At 45.2% G+C, this 12,058-nt stretch overlaps 1 protein-coding gene across 1 annotated transcript in view; it reads left to right on the forward strand.

The window, feature by feature from the left end:
- Positions 1 to 12,058, forward strand: part of LOC128692136 (probable methyltransferase-like protein 24) — a 93,386-nt gene continuing 81,328 nt past the window's right edge. The window contains exon 1 of the mRNA XM_053781159.2: positions 1 to 52. The gene's annotated coding sequence lies outside the window, so the exon portion shown is untranslated. The remainder of the gene's footprint in view (positions 53 to 12,058) is intronic.

Consider the following 12,058-nt stretch of genomic DNA (forward strand, 5'->3'; position numbering starts at 1 on the left):
GGGCCGGCCAGTCAGTCTTGCTCCGGCAGCCGTCGTAAGGGGGTTGTGTGATGTAAGTTCATCACTTCTATGCACCTTATCTCTGTCTGCACTTCCTTTCTCGAGCGCTGGCTTTATATCCTGCGTGGTGCTGAGCGCGAGTGCGTTTATTCGTTGTTTTTGCAGCAGCGTTGGGTTGAAAGGGGAGGAATTTGGGTTGTAAACATGAGTGTAGGAGGTGAAAGATTTGGTCGCTGCCTCAGAACGGAGGATGTGTCCGTGTGATACTGCACCAGCTGTGTTACTGTCCGTGTGATACTGCACCAGCTGTGTTACTGTCCGTGTGATACTGCACCAGCTGTGTTACTGTCCGTGTGATACTGCACCAGCTGTGTTACTGTCCGTGTGATACTGCACCAGCTCTGTTACTGTCCGTGTGATACTGCACCAGCTCTGTTACTGTCCGTGTGATACTGCACCAGCTGTGTTACTGTCCGTGTGATACTGCACCAGCTCTGTTACTGTCCGTGTGATACTGCACCAGCTCTGTTACTGTCCGTGTGATACTGCACCAGCTCTGTTACTGTCCGTGTGATACTGCACCAGCTCTGTTACTGTCCGTGTGATACTGCACCAGCTCTGTTACTGTCCGTGTGATACTGCACCAGCTCTGTTACTGTCCGTGTGATACTGCACCAGCTCTGTTACTGTCCGTGTGATACTGCACCAGCTCTGTTACTGTCCGTGTGATACTGCACCAGCTCTGTTACTGTCCGTGTGATACTGCACCAGCTGTGTTACTATCCGTGTGATACTACACCAGCTCTGTTACTGTCCGTGTGATACTGCACCAGCTCTGTTACTGTCCGTGTGATACTGCACCAGCTCTGTTACTGTCCGTGTGATACTGCACCAGCTGTGTTACTGTCCGTGTGATACTGCACCAGCTCTGTTACTGTCCGTGTGATACTGCACCAGCTCTGTTACTGTCCGTGTGATACTGCACCAGCTCTGTTACTGTCCGTGTGATACTGCACCAGCTCTGTTACTGTCCGTGTGATACTGCACCAGCTGTGTTACTATCCGTGTGATACTACACCAGCTCTGTTACTGTCCGTGTGATACTGCACCAGCTCTGTTACTGTCCGTGTGATACTGCACCAGCTCTGTTACTGTCCGTGTGATACTGCACCAGCTGTGTTACTGTCCGTGTGATACTGCACCAGCTCTGTTACTGTCCGTGTGATACTGCACCAGCTGTGTTACTATCCGTGTGATACTACACCAGCTCTGTTACTGTCCGTGTGATACTGCACCAGCTGTGTTACTGTCCGTGTGATACTGCACCAGCTCTGTTACTGTCCGTGTGATACTGCACCAGCTCTGTTACTGTCCGTGTGATACTGCACCAGCTGTGTTACTATCCGTGTGATACTACACCAGCTCTGTTACTGTCCGTGTGATACTGCACCAGCTCTGTTACTGTCCGTGTGATACTGCACCAGCTCTGTTACTGTCCGTGTGATACTGCACCAGCTGTGTTACTGTCCGTGTGATACTGCACCAGCTCTGTTACTGTCCGTGTGATACTGCACCAGCTGTGTTACTATCCGTGTGATACTACACCAGCTCTGTTACTGTCCGTGTGATACTGCACCAGCTGTGTTACTGTCCGTGTGATACTGCACCAGCTGTGTTACTGTCCGTGTGATACTGCACCAGCTGTGTTACTGTCCGTGTGATACTGCACTAGCTGTGTTACTGTCCGTGTGATACTGCACCAGCTGTTACTGTCCGTGTGATACTGCACCAGCTGTGTTACTGTCCGTGTGATACTGCACCAGCTGTGTTACTGTCCGTGTGATACTGCACCAGCTGTGTTACTGTCCGTGTGATACTGCACCAGCTGTGTTACTGTCCGTGTGATACTGCACCAGCTGTGTTACTGTCCGTGTGATACTGCACCAGCTCTGTTACTGTCCGTGTGATACTGCACCAGCTGTTACTGTCCGTGTGATACTGCACCAACTGTTACTGTCCGTGTGATACTGCACCAGCTGTGTTACTGTCCGTGTGATACTGCACCAACTGTGTTGCTGTCCGTGTGATACTGCACCAGCTGTGTTACTGTCCGTGTGATACTGCACCAGCTGTGTTACTGTCCGTGTGATACTGCACCAGCTGTGTTACTGTCCGTGTGATACTGCACCAGCTGTGTTACTGTCCGTGTGATACTGCACCAGCTGTGTTACTGTCCGTGTGATACTGCACCAGCTGTGTTACTGTTCGGGTGATACTGCACCAGCTGTTACTGTCCGTGTGATACTGCATCAGCTGTTACTGTCCGTGTGATACTGCACCAGCTGTTACTGTCCGTGTGACATTGCACCATCTGTATTACTGTCCTTGTGATACTGCACCAGCTGTATTACTGTCCGTGTGATACTGCACCAGCCGTGTTACTGTCCGTGTGGTACTGCACCAGCTGTGTTACTGTGTGATACTGCACCAGCTGTGTTACTGTCCGTGTGGTACTGCACCAGCTGTTACTGTCCGTGTGATACTGCACCAACTGTGTTACTGTGTGATACTGGACCAGCTGTGTTACTGTCCGTGTGATACTGCACCAGCTGTTACTGTCCATGTGATACTGCACCAGCTGTACTCACCTAGTTGTACTCACCTAGTTGAGGTTGCGGGGGTCGAGTCCGAGCTCCTGGCCCCGCCTCTTCACTGATCGCTACTAGGTCACTCTCCCTGAGCCGTGAGCTTTATCGTACCTCTGCTTAAAGCTATGTATGGATCCTGCCTCCACTACATCGCTTCCCAAACTATTCCACTTACTGACTACTCTGTGGCTGAAGAAATACTTCCTAACATCCCTGTGATTCATCTGTGTCTTTAGCTTCCAACTGTGTCCCCTTGTTACTGTGTCCAATCTCTGGAACATCCTGTTTTTGTCCACCTTGTCAATTCCTCTCAGTATTTTGTATGTCGTTATCATGTCCCCCCTATCTCTCCTGTCCTCCAGTGTCGTCAGGTTGATTTCCCTTAACCTCTCCTCGTAGGACATACCTCTTAGCTCTGGGACTAGTCTTGTTGCAAACCTTTGCACTTTCTCTAGTTTCTTTACGTGCTTGGCTAGGTGTGGGTTCCAAACTGGTGCCGCATACTCCAATATGGGCCTAACGTATACGGTGTACAGCTGTGTTACTGTCCGTGTGATACTGCACCAGCTGTGTTACTGTCCGTGTGTTACTGCACCAACTGTGTTACTGTCCGTGTGATACTGCACCAGCTGTGTTATTGTCCGTGTGATACTGCACCAGCTGTGTTACTGTCCGTGTGATACTGCACCAGCTGCGTTACTGTCCGTGTGATACTGCACGTGTACGGTGTACAGCTGTGTTACTGTCCGTGTGATACTGCACCAGCTGTGTTACTGTCCGTGTGTTACTGCACCAACTGTGTTACTGTCCGTGTGATACTGCACCAGCTGTGTTATTGTCCGTGTGATACTGCACCAGCTGTGTTACTGTCCGTGTGATACTGCACCAGCTGCGTTACTGTCCGTGTGATACTGCACTAGCTGTGTTACTGTCCGTGTGATACTGCACCAGCTGTGTTACTGTCCGTGTGATACTGCACCAGCTATGTTACTGTCCGTGTGATACTGCACCAGCTGTGTTACTGTCCGTGTGATACTGCACCAGCTGTGTTACTGTCCGTGTGATACTGCACCAGCTGTGTTACTGTCCGTGTGACATTGCACCATCTGTATTACTGTCCGTGTGATACTGCACCAGCTGTATTACTGTCCGTGTGATACTGCACCAGCCGTGTTACTGTCCTTGTGGTACTGCACCAGCTGTGTTACTGTCCGTGTGGTACTGCACCAGCTGTCACTGTCCGTGTGATACTGCACCAGCTGTGTTACTGTCCGTGTGATACTGCACCAGCTGTTACTGTCCGTGTGATACTGCAGCAGCTGTTACTGTCCGTGTGATACTGCACCAGCTGTGTTACTGTCCGTGTGATACTGCAGCAGCTGTGTTACTGTCCGTGTGGTACTGCACCAGCTGTGTTACTGTCCGTGTGGTACTGCACCAGCCGTGTTACTCCGTGTGGTACTGCACCAGCTGTGTTACTGTGTGATACTGCACCAGCTGTGTTACTGTCCGTGTGGTACTGCACCAGCTGTTACTGTGCGTGTGATACTGCACCAGCTGTGTTACTCTCCGTGTGATACGGCACCAGCTGTGATACTGTCCGTGTAATACTGCACCACCTGTGTTACTGTCCGTGTAATACTGCACCACCTGTGTTACTGTCCGTGATACTGTACCAGCTGTGTTACTGTCCGTGTGATACTGCACCTGTACTCACCTAATTGTACTCGCCTAATTGTAGTTGCAGGGGTCGAGACTCATGCTCCTGGCCCCGCCTCTTCACTGATCGCTACTAGGTCTCTCTCTGCTTCCTGAGTTTTGTCACACTTCGTCTTAAAGCTATGTATGGTTCCTGCCTCCACTACATCACTTGCTAGGCTATTCCACTTCCTGACGACTCTGTGACTGAAGACGTACTTCCTAACATCCCTGTGACTCGTCTGAGTCTTCAGCTTCCAATTGTGACTCCTTGTTTCTGTGTTCCCTCTCTGGAACAGCCTGTCTCTATCCACCTTGCCTATTCCACGCATTATTTCGTATGTTGTTATCATGTCTCCCCTGACCCTTCTGTCCTCCAGTGTCGTCAGTCCGATTTCCCTCAACCTTTCTTCCTAGGACATTCCCCTGAGCTGTGTTACTGTCCGTGTGATACTGCACCAGCTGTGTTACTTCCGTGTGATACTGCACCAGCTGTGTTACTGTCAGTGATACTGCACCAGCTGTATTACTGTCCGTGATATTGCACCAGCTATGTTATTGTCAGTGTTACGGCACTCACTGTGATACTGCACCAACTGTGTTATTGTCCTGTGATACTGAAGCAGCTGTGTTATTGTCAGTGTGATACTGCACCAGCTATGCTACTGTCAGTGTTACGACACTCAGTGCAATACTGAACCAGCTGTTATTGTCCATTGATACTGCACGAGCCGTGTTATTGTCAATGTGTTACGACACTCAGTGTGTGTAATACTGCACCGTGTTACTGCCAAGTGTGTTAGACCCTCTGTGATTCTGCACCAGCTTTGTTACTGTGAAGCGTGTGTTACGACACTGTTATTGTTCAAGCTGTGTAATTGTCACTGTTCGATACTCCATTACTAAGACTGTCATCGTGATCATCAGTGATATTGTCACGGTGTAACACTCGTAATAGCTTGTGACACTCCGTTTGTCGAGAAGGTTCGTGGAGATGTGATGGTTGGAGATAAACACAGTCGTTGGATGCTAACACATATATTAGCAGAGTGTGAGAGGGGAGAGGCCCAACCTGCCTGTGTTGCTTGTGTGGGTCGCATCCTGGGGGACAAGATTAAGGACCCCAATGGAAATAAGTTAGTCCTCGATGACGCACTGACTTTCTTGGGTTATCCTGGTTGTCTAACCCTCCGGGGTTAAAAATCCGAACGAAATCTTATCTTATCTTAACGTGGAGAACTGAGAACGAGACACATGACATCACACATGCTAGTCACTGAGCTAAACAAGGGGTCAACTATGTAAAACATACGGATGGTACTATGATGCTTAGATAACATATACATATACAGGGGATCAGCAACTATGCTGACACGTTGATAACACTGTCATTGTGTGGTACTTCATAAATAACACTAACACTTCATCACTGACACTCAGTATGTGATACTCAAGTAACACTCACTGTGACACTTCATCAATAACACTGATGGAATATTACATATGACAGGCTCACTATCACTGTGGTGCACCCCAGGCATATACTGGCACTTAATGACGTATGAGGACAGAGTTGGTATCAGTTTTTCCCGGTATCTTATCAAAAAGTAAACATAAGCAACTTATCCTCGCAATTTCTGAGAATTTCTCACATTTGGTTTGCAGCAGATTTCTCGACTTAACGTTATATAGGTTAATTTAGGCTAGTTATCATTAACTAGGTTAGATTGTCCTCTATCAATAGATATTAATGCTGTATAGCCCTTGTGGCTTAGCGCTTCTTTTTTATTATAATAATAATAATAGATATTAATGAATTATAACTCACCATCGTCAATAATCGAACAGAAAACGGGGACCTATCGTGCCACGAGAAAAAATCTTAAGACAAATTAATCGGTCACCCATTTGACTGTTTTTAGCTATTGAAAGGATAGCCTGACAAAAGACGAAAAACAATGAGTGGACCGCAGCTAAAAGAAAATCCGGTTCAGTTTTGTATAAACAAAAATTAATCACAGATTGTCCTTAGCAAATACACAAAAGTTTCTAGTATTGGGTACTAGGGCACTTATTATTGGTATACAATAAGGACAAGTTTATGAAAGATACCTGGGCATCTTTATTAGGTATCCCCGAAGGAGGACTTTTAAGTGGTTCCCTGATTTTTTTCATCCACCATTGAGTGTTTATTTCGCTCATAACACCAGGAGGACTCGTCTGATAGGCTCTGTTGGAACATCATTACAATGGTATACAATACCGACAGATTGATGGAACACTTGGTACCAGTTTTGAAACGTTTTGCCTACACAGGCTTCCTCAGTCGAACACGGGGGGTAACTAAAATCATCTTAATCTTTCCACAGCAGAAGTCATGGAGAGGTAAAGATGTGATCAGTGGATCAGCTTCAAAGAAGTTTAAAAGTAGTCATTTCCTCAGCCTGGAGAAGCACCAAATTCTATTGTCTCGATCAGTGGCATGTACAGGTGACCTATATGACCAGAGCAAGAAAAAAAAATCCCAGCTTCTTGAAATAGCTCCAGTAATTTCCAAAACCCTCTGCTGCTTGGCTTCGAACGATAAAAGGAAGGGGCTTCCAAATTTGATGACAGCGGAGATGAAATTTAAATGTGTAGGTGCATATATATCAATTTGATATATAAAATAGTGTGAATTTTTATAACTAATAAATCACATTAAATGTATTCGAATCTACCTCTTCTGAATAGCTTCAGTATTTAATGGATGATACAGCTTATGGCCTCCTAAGCTGGGCAGCCTGGTTTATAAGCCATGTTTCTTTCCCAGCCCAAGCACATGATTGGGCCTCGAGTATGGTTTCAAGCTTGTGCCCGGGCCTGAGAAAGAAACATGGCTTGTAAATCAGGCTTCCCAGCTTATGAGGCATTTGTGGCCGAGTGGTGTAGAGCGTTACTTTGGGAACCTTGCCAGTTTCCCAGTAATAGGATCGAATCCTGCTGACTACGATCTTTCTCTGTATAAACCTGCTTGTTTCTGCGTGATGCATTGATTTATATATTTGTGTGTGTGTGTGTATGTCTGTATGTATTCCTCATGATCTTAAACTGTAACAAATTGATCATTTCTTAAGAAATCGTTTATTGCAATCGTGTCATTACGATTTCTTAAGTCATGTTGACGGCAGTGAAGGGACTTGAGCTAGAGTTCGTCACGGCCACGCTAGCTGGAGATTCGTCTGTAAAAACTTGCATTTGTGGTCACAGAGGTGCCTGTGCTAACCTTCCTATGGTGTAGAAATATACCTAGTTGGATGAATCTTATTGTGGCTAGCTGGTCTAGTGGTTAGCGCGACGGGCTGGAGTTTTGAGACTCTATGACCGCGGGTTCAATCCCGGCCGGGGGTATGGTTTAAATTGATCATTTATTTTTAATTTCACATTTTTTTTACCGGCCTCCTGCACCGCTACGTTACCCTTGATGGCCGTGGAGATTCACTCAACTCTACCCTCCTTCCCAGGTACCTTTGGTATACTTTTGACGTGTTGCAAGTGTTTTCTTACTCCCGCAGCCGGGCCATGGTCCAGGCTTGTCTGGTGATGTCCTGCTCAACAGGTCTCCTCTCAACTCGACTCTTGTAATACAGGTTGCCTCTCAGTTCTACTCGTGTAGAGTATAGGCTGCTTCTCAGATCTAACCTTGTAGTACAGGTTGCCAGTGATAATGCCTGAAAGTTAAATCAAAATAAATTATATCAGGAGGTTAAAGGCTGATTTGCTCTTCAGTTTTCTCTTTTATATTAGCTATAAACGAAGCTCAGGTGTCGAGGTAAGGTAGACTTTATCGAGGTCTTATCTCTGTGGTAAACCTGCGCTATTGTACCTCCCACACACTGGGATCAGTAGTAAGAGTCGGAAGCCATTTTCACGCAGTGTGTCAGTTGCACAACAAGTATAATTTTTTTTTTTACAATTTAATTTACAGGTCGAGAGTTTTTTAAGTCATTTTATAACTTGATCTTATCTTAGGGTGTGACCTGCTATAGTCCATATTAAGACTCAGGTACCCATTTACTGCTTGGTGAAGAAAGGCAAGAGGTGTAAGGACACCTGGCTGTATCACAGATTATAAGCAGATTATATAGCCATCAGATTTTCACTGCTGCCTAGTTCTCAGAGGTAACAAAAAAAAAAAAGGCACAATACTGTAACTGGAACGATACACAAATAACCAGCACAAAGAAGAGAGGAGCTTACGACAACGTTTCAGTCCGACTTGGACCATTTACAAAGTCACACTAACGAAAAGGAGAGGAGGGAGTATATATAGATAGAGCTGGACAGATACCTAAAGTCAGTGCCGGATCAGCCGGCCTGTGGCTCGTACGTTGGACTGCGTGCGGCCAGCAGTAACAGCCTAGTTGATCACGCCCTGATCCATCGGGAGGCCTGGTCATGGACCGGGCCGCGGGGGCGTTGATCCCCGGAATAACCTCCAGGAGGAGATAGTGATAGTGGGGAAGGTAGTGTGGAGGTGGAGGAGCCAGTCAAATACTAAGAAAGAGGAGCACTGCAAGGGAGCTAGGCCCCCACAGAGAGCAGGAGCAAGAACACAGAGGGGGAGAAAATAAAATAAATAAATAACTAAAGAAGGAACAAAAAACCAAGGCAGAAGAAAGACAACCCAAAGGAGAAAAAGGAAAGAGGAAAGGGGAAGAGGGAGAAGAAGAAAAAGGAGGAATCAGGTTAAGTCACGGGTGTTCTGAAGTTAGGTGCATTTTACAGTGTAGTGGGAGAGGAAGGCATCTACAGAGACGAAGCCATGACTAAGATTCATACAAAGAAAGTTGTGTATTAGGGAGGATTCAACCAGACGGCGACTGTGAAAGTTGGAGGTAGGGAAGACAGTTTTAGCAGAAGACCAGTCAGTAGGATGACTGTGATCTCTGACGTGACAGAAAAGAGCATTGTTAGTGTCGGCAAACCTAACACTACTTTTGTGCTCTCTCCGTTCCTTAGACATCAAACTTTCCGCCAGACTAACACTCTTCGCACTAATCTCGTTCATACCTCTCCTCCCTTTACAGATGCTCCTGGTGTCTACTCTATTTCTTTTTCCTCCTGTCCTCTTCAGTACTTTGGAGAAACTGGCCGATCTCTTTTTGACAGACTTAAGGAGCACAAAAATAGTGTTAGGCTTGCCGACATTAACAATGCTCTTTTCTGTCACGTCAGAGATCAGTCATCCTATCGACTGGTCTTCTGCTCCCCTCAAGGAAGGTTCCTTGATGTTGGTGAGGGGCTCTTGATTTAGGGAATTGGATCTGTGCTCCAGTTTCCCAAATTAAGCCTGAATGCCTTCCACATCCCCCCCCAGGTGCTGTATAATCCTCTGGGTTTAGCGCTTCCCCCTTGATTATAATAATAATAATGGTCTTCTGCTAAAACTGTCTTCCCTATTTCCAACCTCAACAGTCGCCGTCTTGTTGAATCCTCCCTAATACACAACTTTCCTTGTATGAATCTTAGTCCTGGCTTCGTCTCTGTAGATGCCTTCCTTTCCCACTACATTGTAAAATGCTCCAAACTTCAGAACACTCGTGACTTAACCTGATTCCTCCTTTTTCTTCTTCTCCCTCTTCCACTTTCCTCTTTCCTTTTTCTCTTTTGGGTTGTCTTTCTTCTGCCTTGGGTTTTTGTTTCTTCTATAGTTATTTTATTTATTTATTTATTTTATTTTCCCCCCTCTGTGGGCACCTAGCTCCCTTGCAGTGCTCCTCTTTCTTAGTATTTGACTGGCTTCTCCACCTCCACACTACCTTCCCCACTATCACTACCTTCTACCTCCACTACTACCACTACCTCCTGCCTACATATACTCCCTCCTCTCCTTTTCGTTAGTGTGACTTTGTAAATGGTCCAAGTCGGATAGCGACGTCGTCTTAAGCTCCTTTCTTCTATGTGTAGGTTTATTTGTGTTTCTCAGATATACACACGTGAGCACAGTCCATTCATAAAGAGTCGAGTATCTGACGCATACCAACGCAACACTAGTCTCGAATGTTACCTCAGTAGGTTATAAGTCGTTTTAGATCAAGAGGCAACGATCTTCACACACACGCATACGTATATCCCATCACTGCCTGGGCAACATCAGTACATTTCTGGCCAACCAATCTTTCTAACGTCCTCGTATAAATTTAAAAATAATCTTTTACATTCTATTACCTACAATTTGTATTATAGAAATATTCAGCACGTGACAGCTTTGAACCGTAATAAATACTGACTAGACCTGCTTCCTTTAACAAGTAAGAAATCTTGGCTAATTCAATGTGTTCAGCACCTTGCAAACAAATCAGAGAATGAGTGTGGTTTGAACTCATGGGACGTCAGTCCTAAAACTAGCAGGCAGTATGTTATCCACGATACCATGCCGACCTAATGAGAGTCATTCAACTAGGAAGGTTAACATGGGCCCCATTGATTATAGATAACGATACCATGCCGGTCTAATGAGAGTAATTCAACCAGGATATGGCCCCCCATTGACCACAGTGAAGGTTTCCACAGACGAATCTCACACCAACATGGTTGTGGCAAACTCCGACTCGAGTCCCCTTGAAGCCACTATCATGACTCGCGAAATCTTAGTAATATTTTTTTCTATGTTAATGCATGACCGAGATATAGAATTAAGGATACACACCACATATACATCAACACAATCTCGTACCACGAGTGATGAACGAAAATTGAAACTTGTTGCTGCTGATCGGCTGGGTGCCCGCCGTCATTTTTAATTTGATTATTTGTAGTTAAATATGTATACGTCTTTATTGATTTATGTAACTTAACCTAACCATAGCAAACCACTAGTGAATTGGTGGTAGTGAATCAGTGTCACACCCTGAGGTTAATTATTCTTACTATCTGCTGATAAGTACTGTAGATAATTCTGTACACAACGTTATGCCCACATTTCGTGGGTACCAAAGAAAACTACACTACATTAACTGTCTGTTTACCACCTGTCAGTGTTGCACATTTGTTCACTTTACTCATATTATCGTCTGTTTTATTTCGTACATGGGTGTTCGTTGTTCAGTTGAACGATGTTTATTACTAGATTCCTTACTCACGAAATTTTTATAACACAATTGCAAATAAACCTCTCTATGGTGTATAAATATACCTAGTTGGATGAATCTTATTGTAGCCAGCTGGCCCAGTGGCTACGCATTGGCCTGGAGTTTTACGACTCACTTGTCGTGAGTTCGATCCCCACCCGTACAGTGGTTTGTTTAGATTCTTTACGCTTACGTTTGTGAACCTTTACACCGTTAAATTTGTGTAGGGTGTATCTCTTCAATTTACAAGTCAGGTCTATGTGTGAGATGTATATCTTTTACATATAAAACACATACTTCCTATTTTCGTTTATTCTTCCGTGAGAATACGATTGAGAGATCACGAAAGTGTTTGAATTTAATTAGCATGCATGCAGTAGCACACACATGTCCATAAGCACCTAAATTAAGCTAAACTGACAGGTGAGTCCTGGTGTATCATTATATATACTGTATGTAATATGTATACATATGCATATACATACAAGGATATAACTCTCAAGTGTATATTTCGATCTCCAACAAAGGTCATCTTTTACAGATCTGCTGAAGAGGACCTCGGTTCGAAGTCGAGATATACAAGCAAACTTATCTGTTTTT

The sequence above is a fragment of the Cherax quadricarinatus genome, chromosome 15 (genome assembly GCF_038502225.1).
Source record: "Cherax quadricarinatus isolate ZL_2023a chromosome 15, ASM3850222v1, whole genome shotgun sequence".
Lineage (NCBI taxonomy): Eukaryota > Metazoa > Arthropoda > Malacostraca > Decapoda > Parastacidae > Cherax > Cherax quadricarinatus.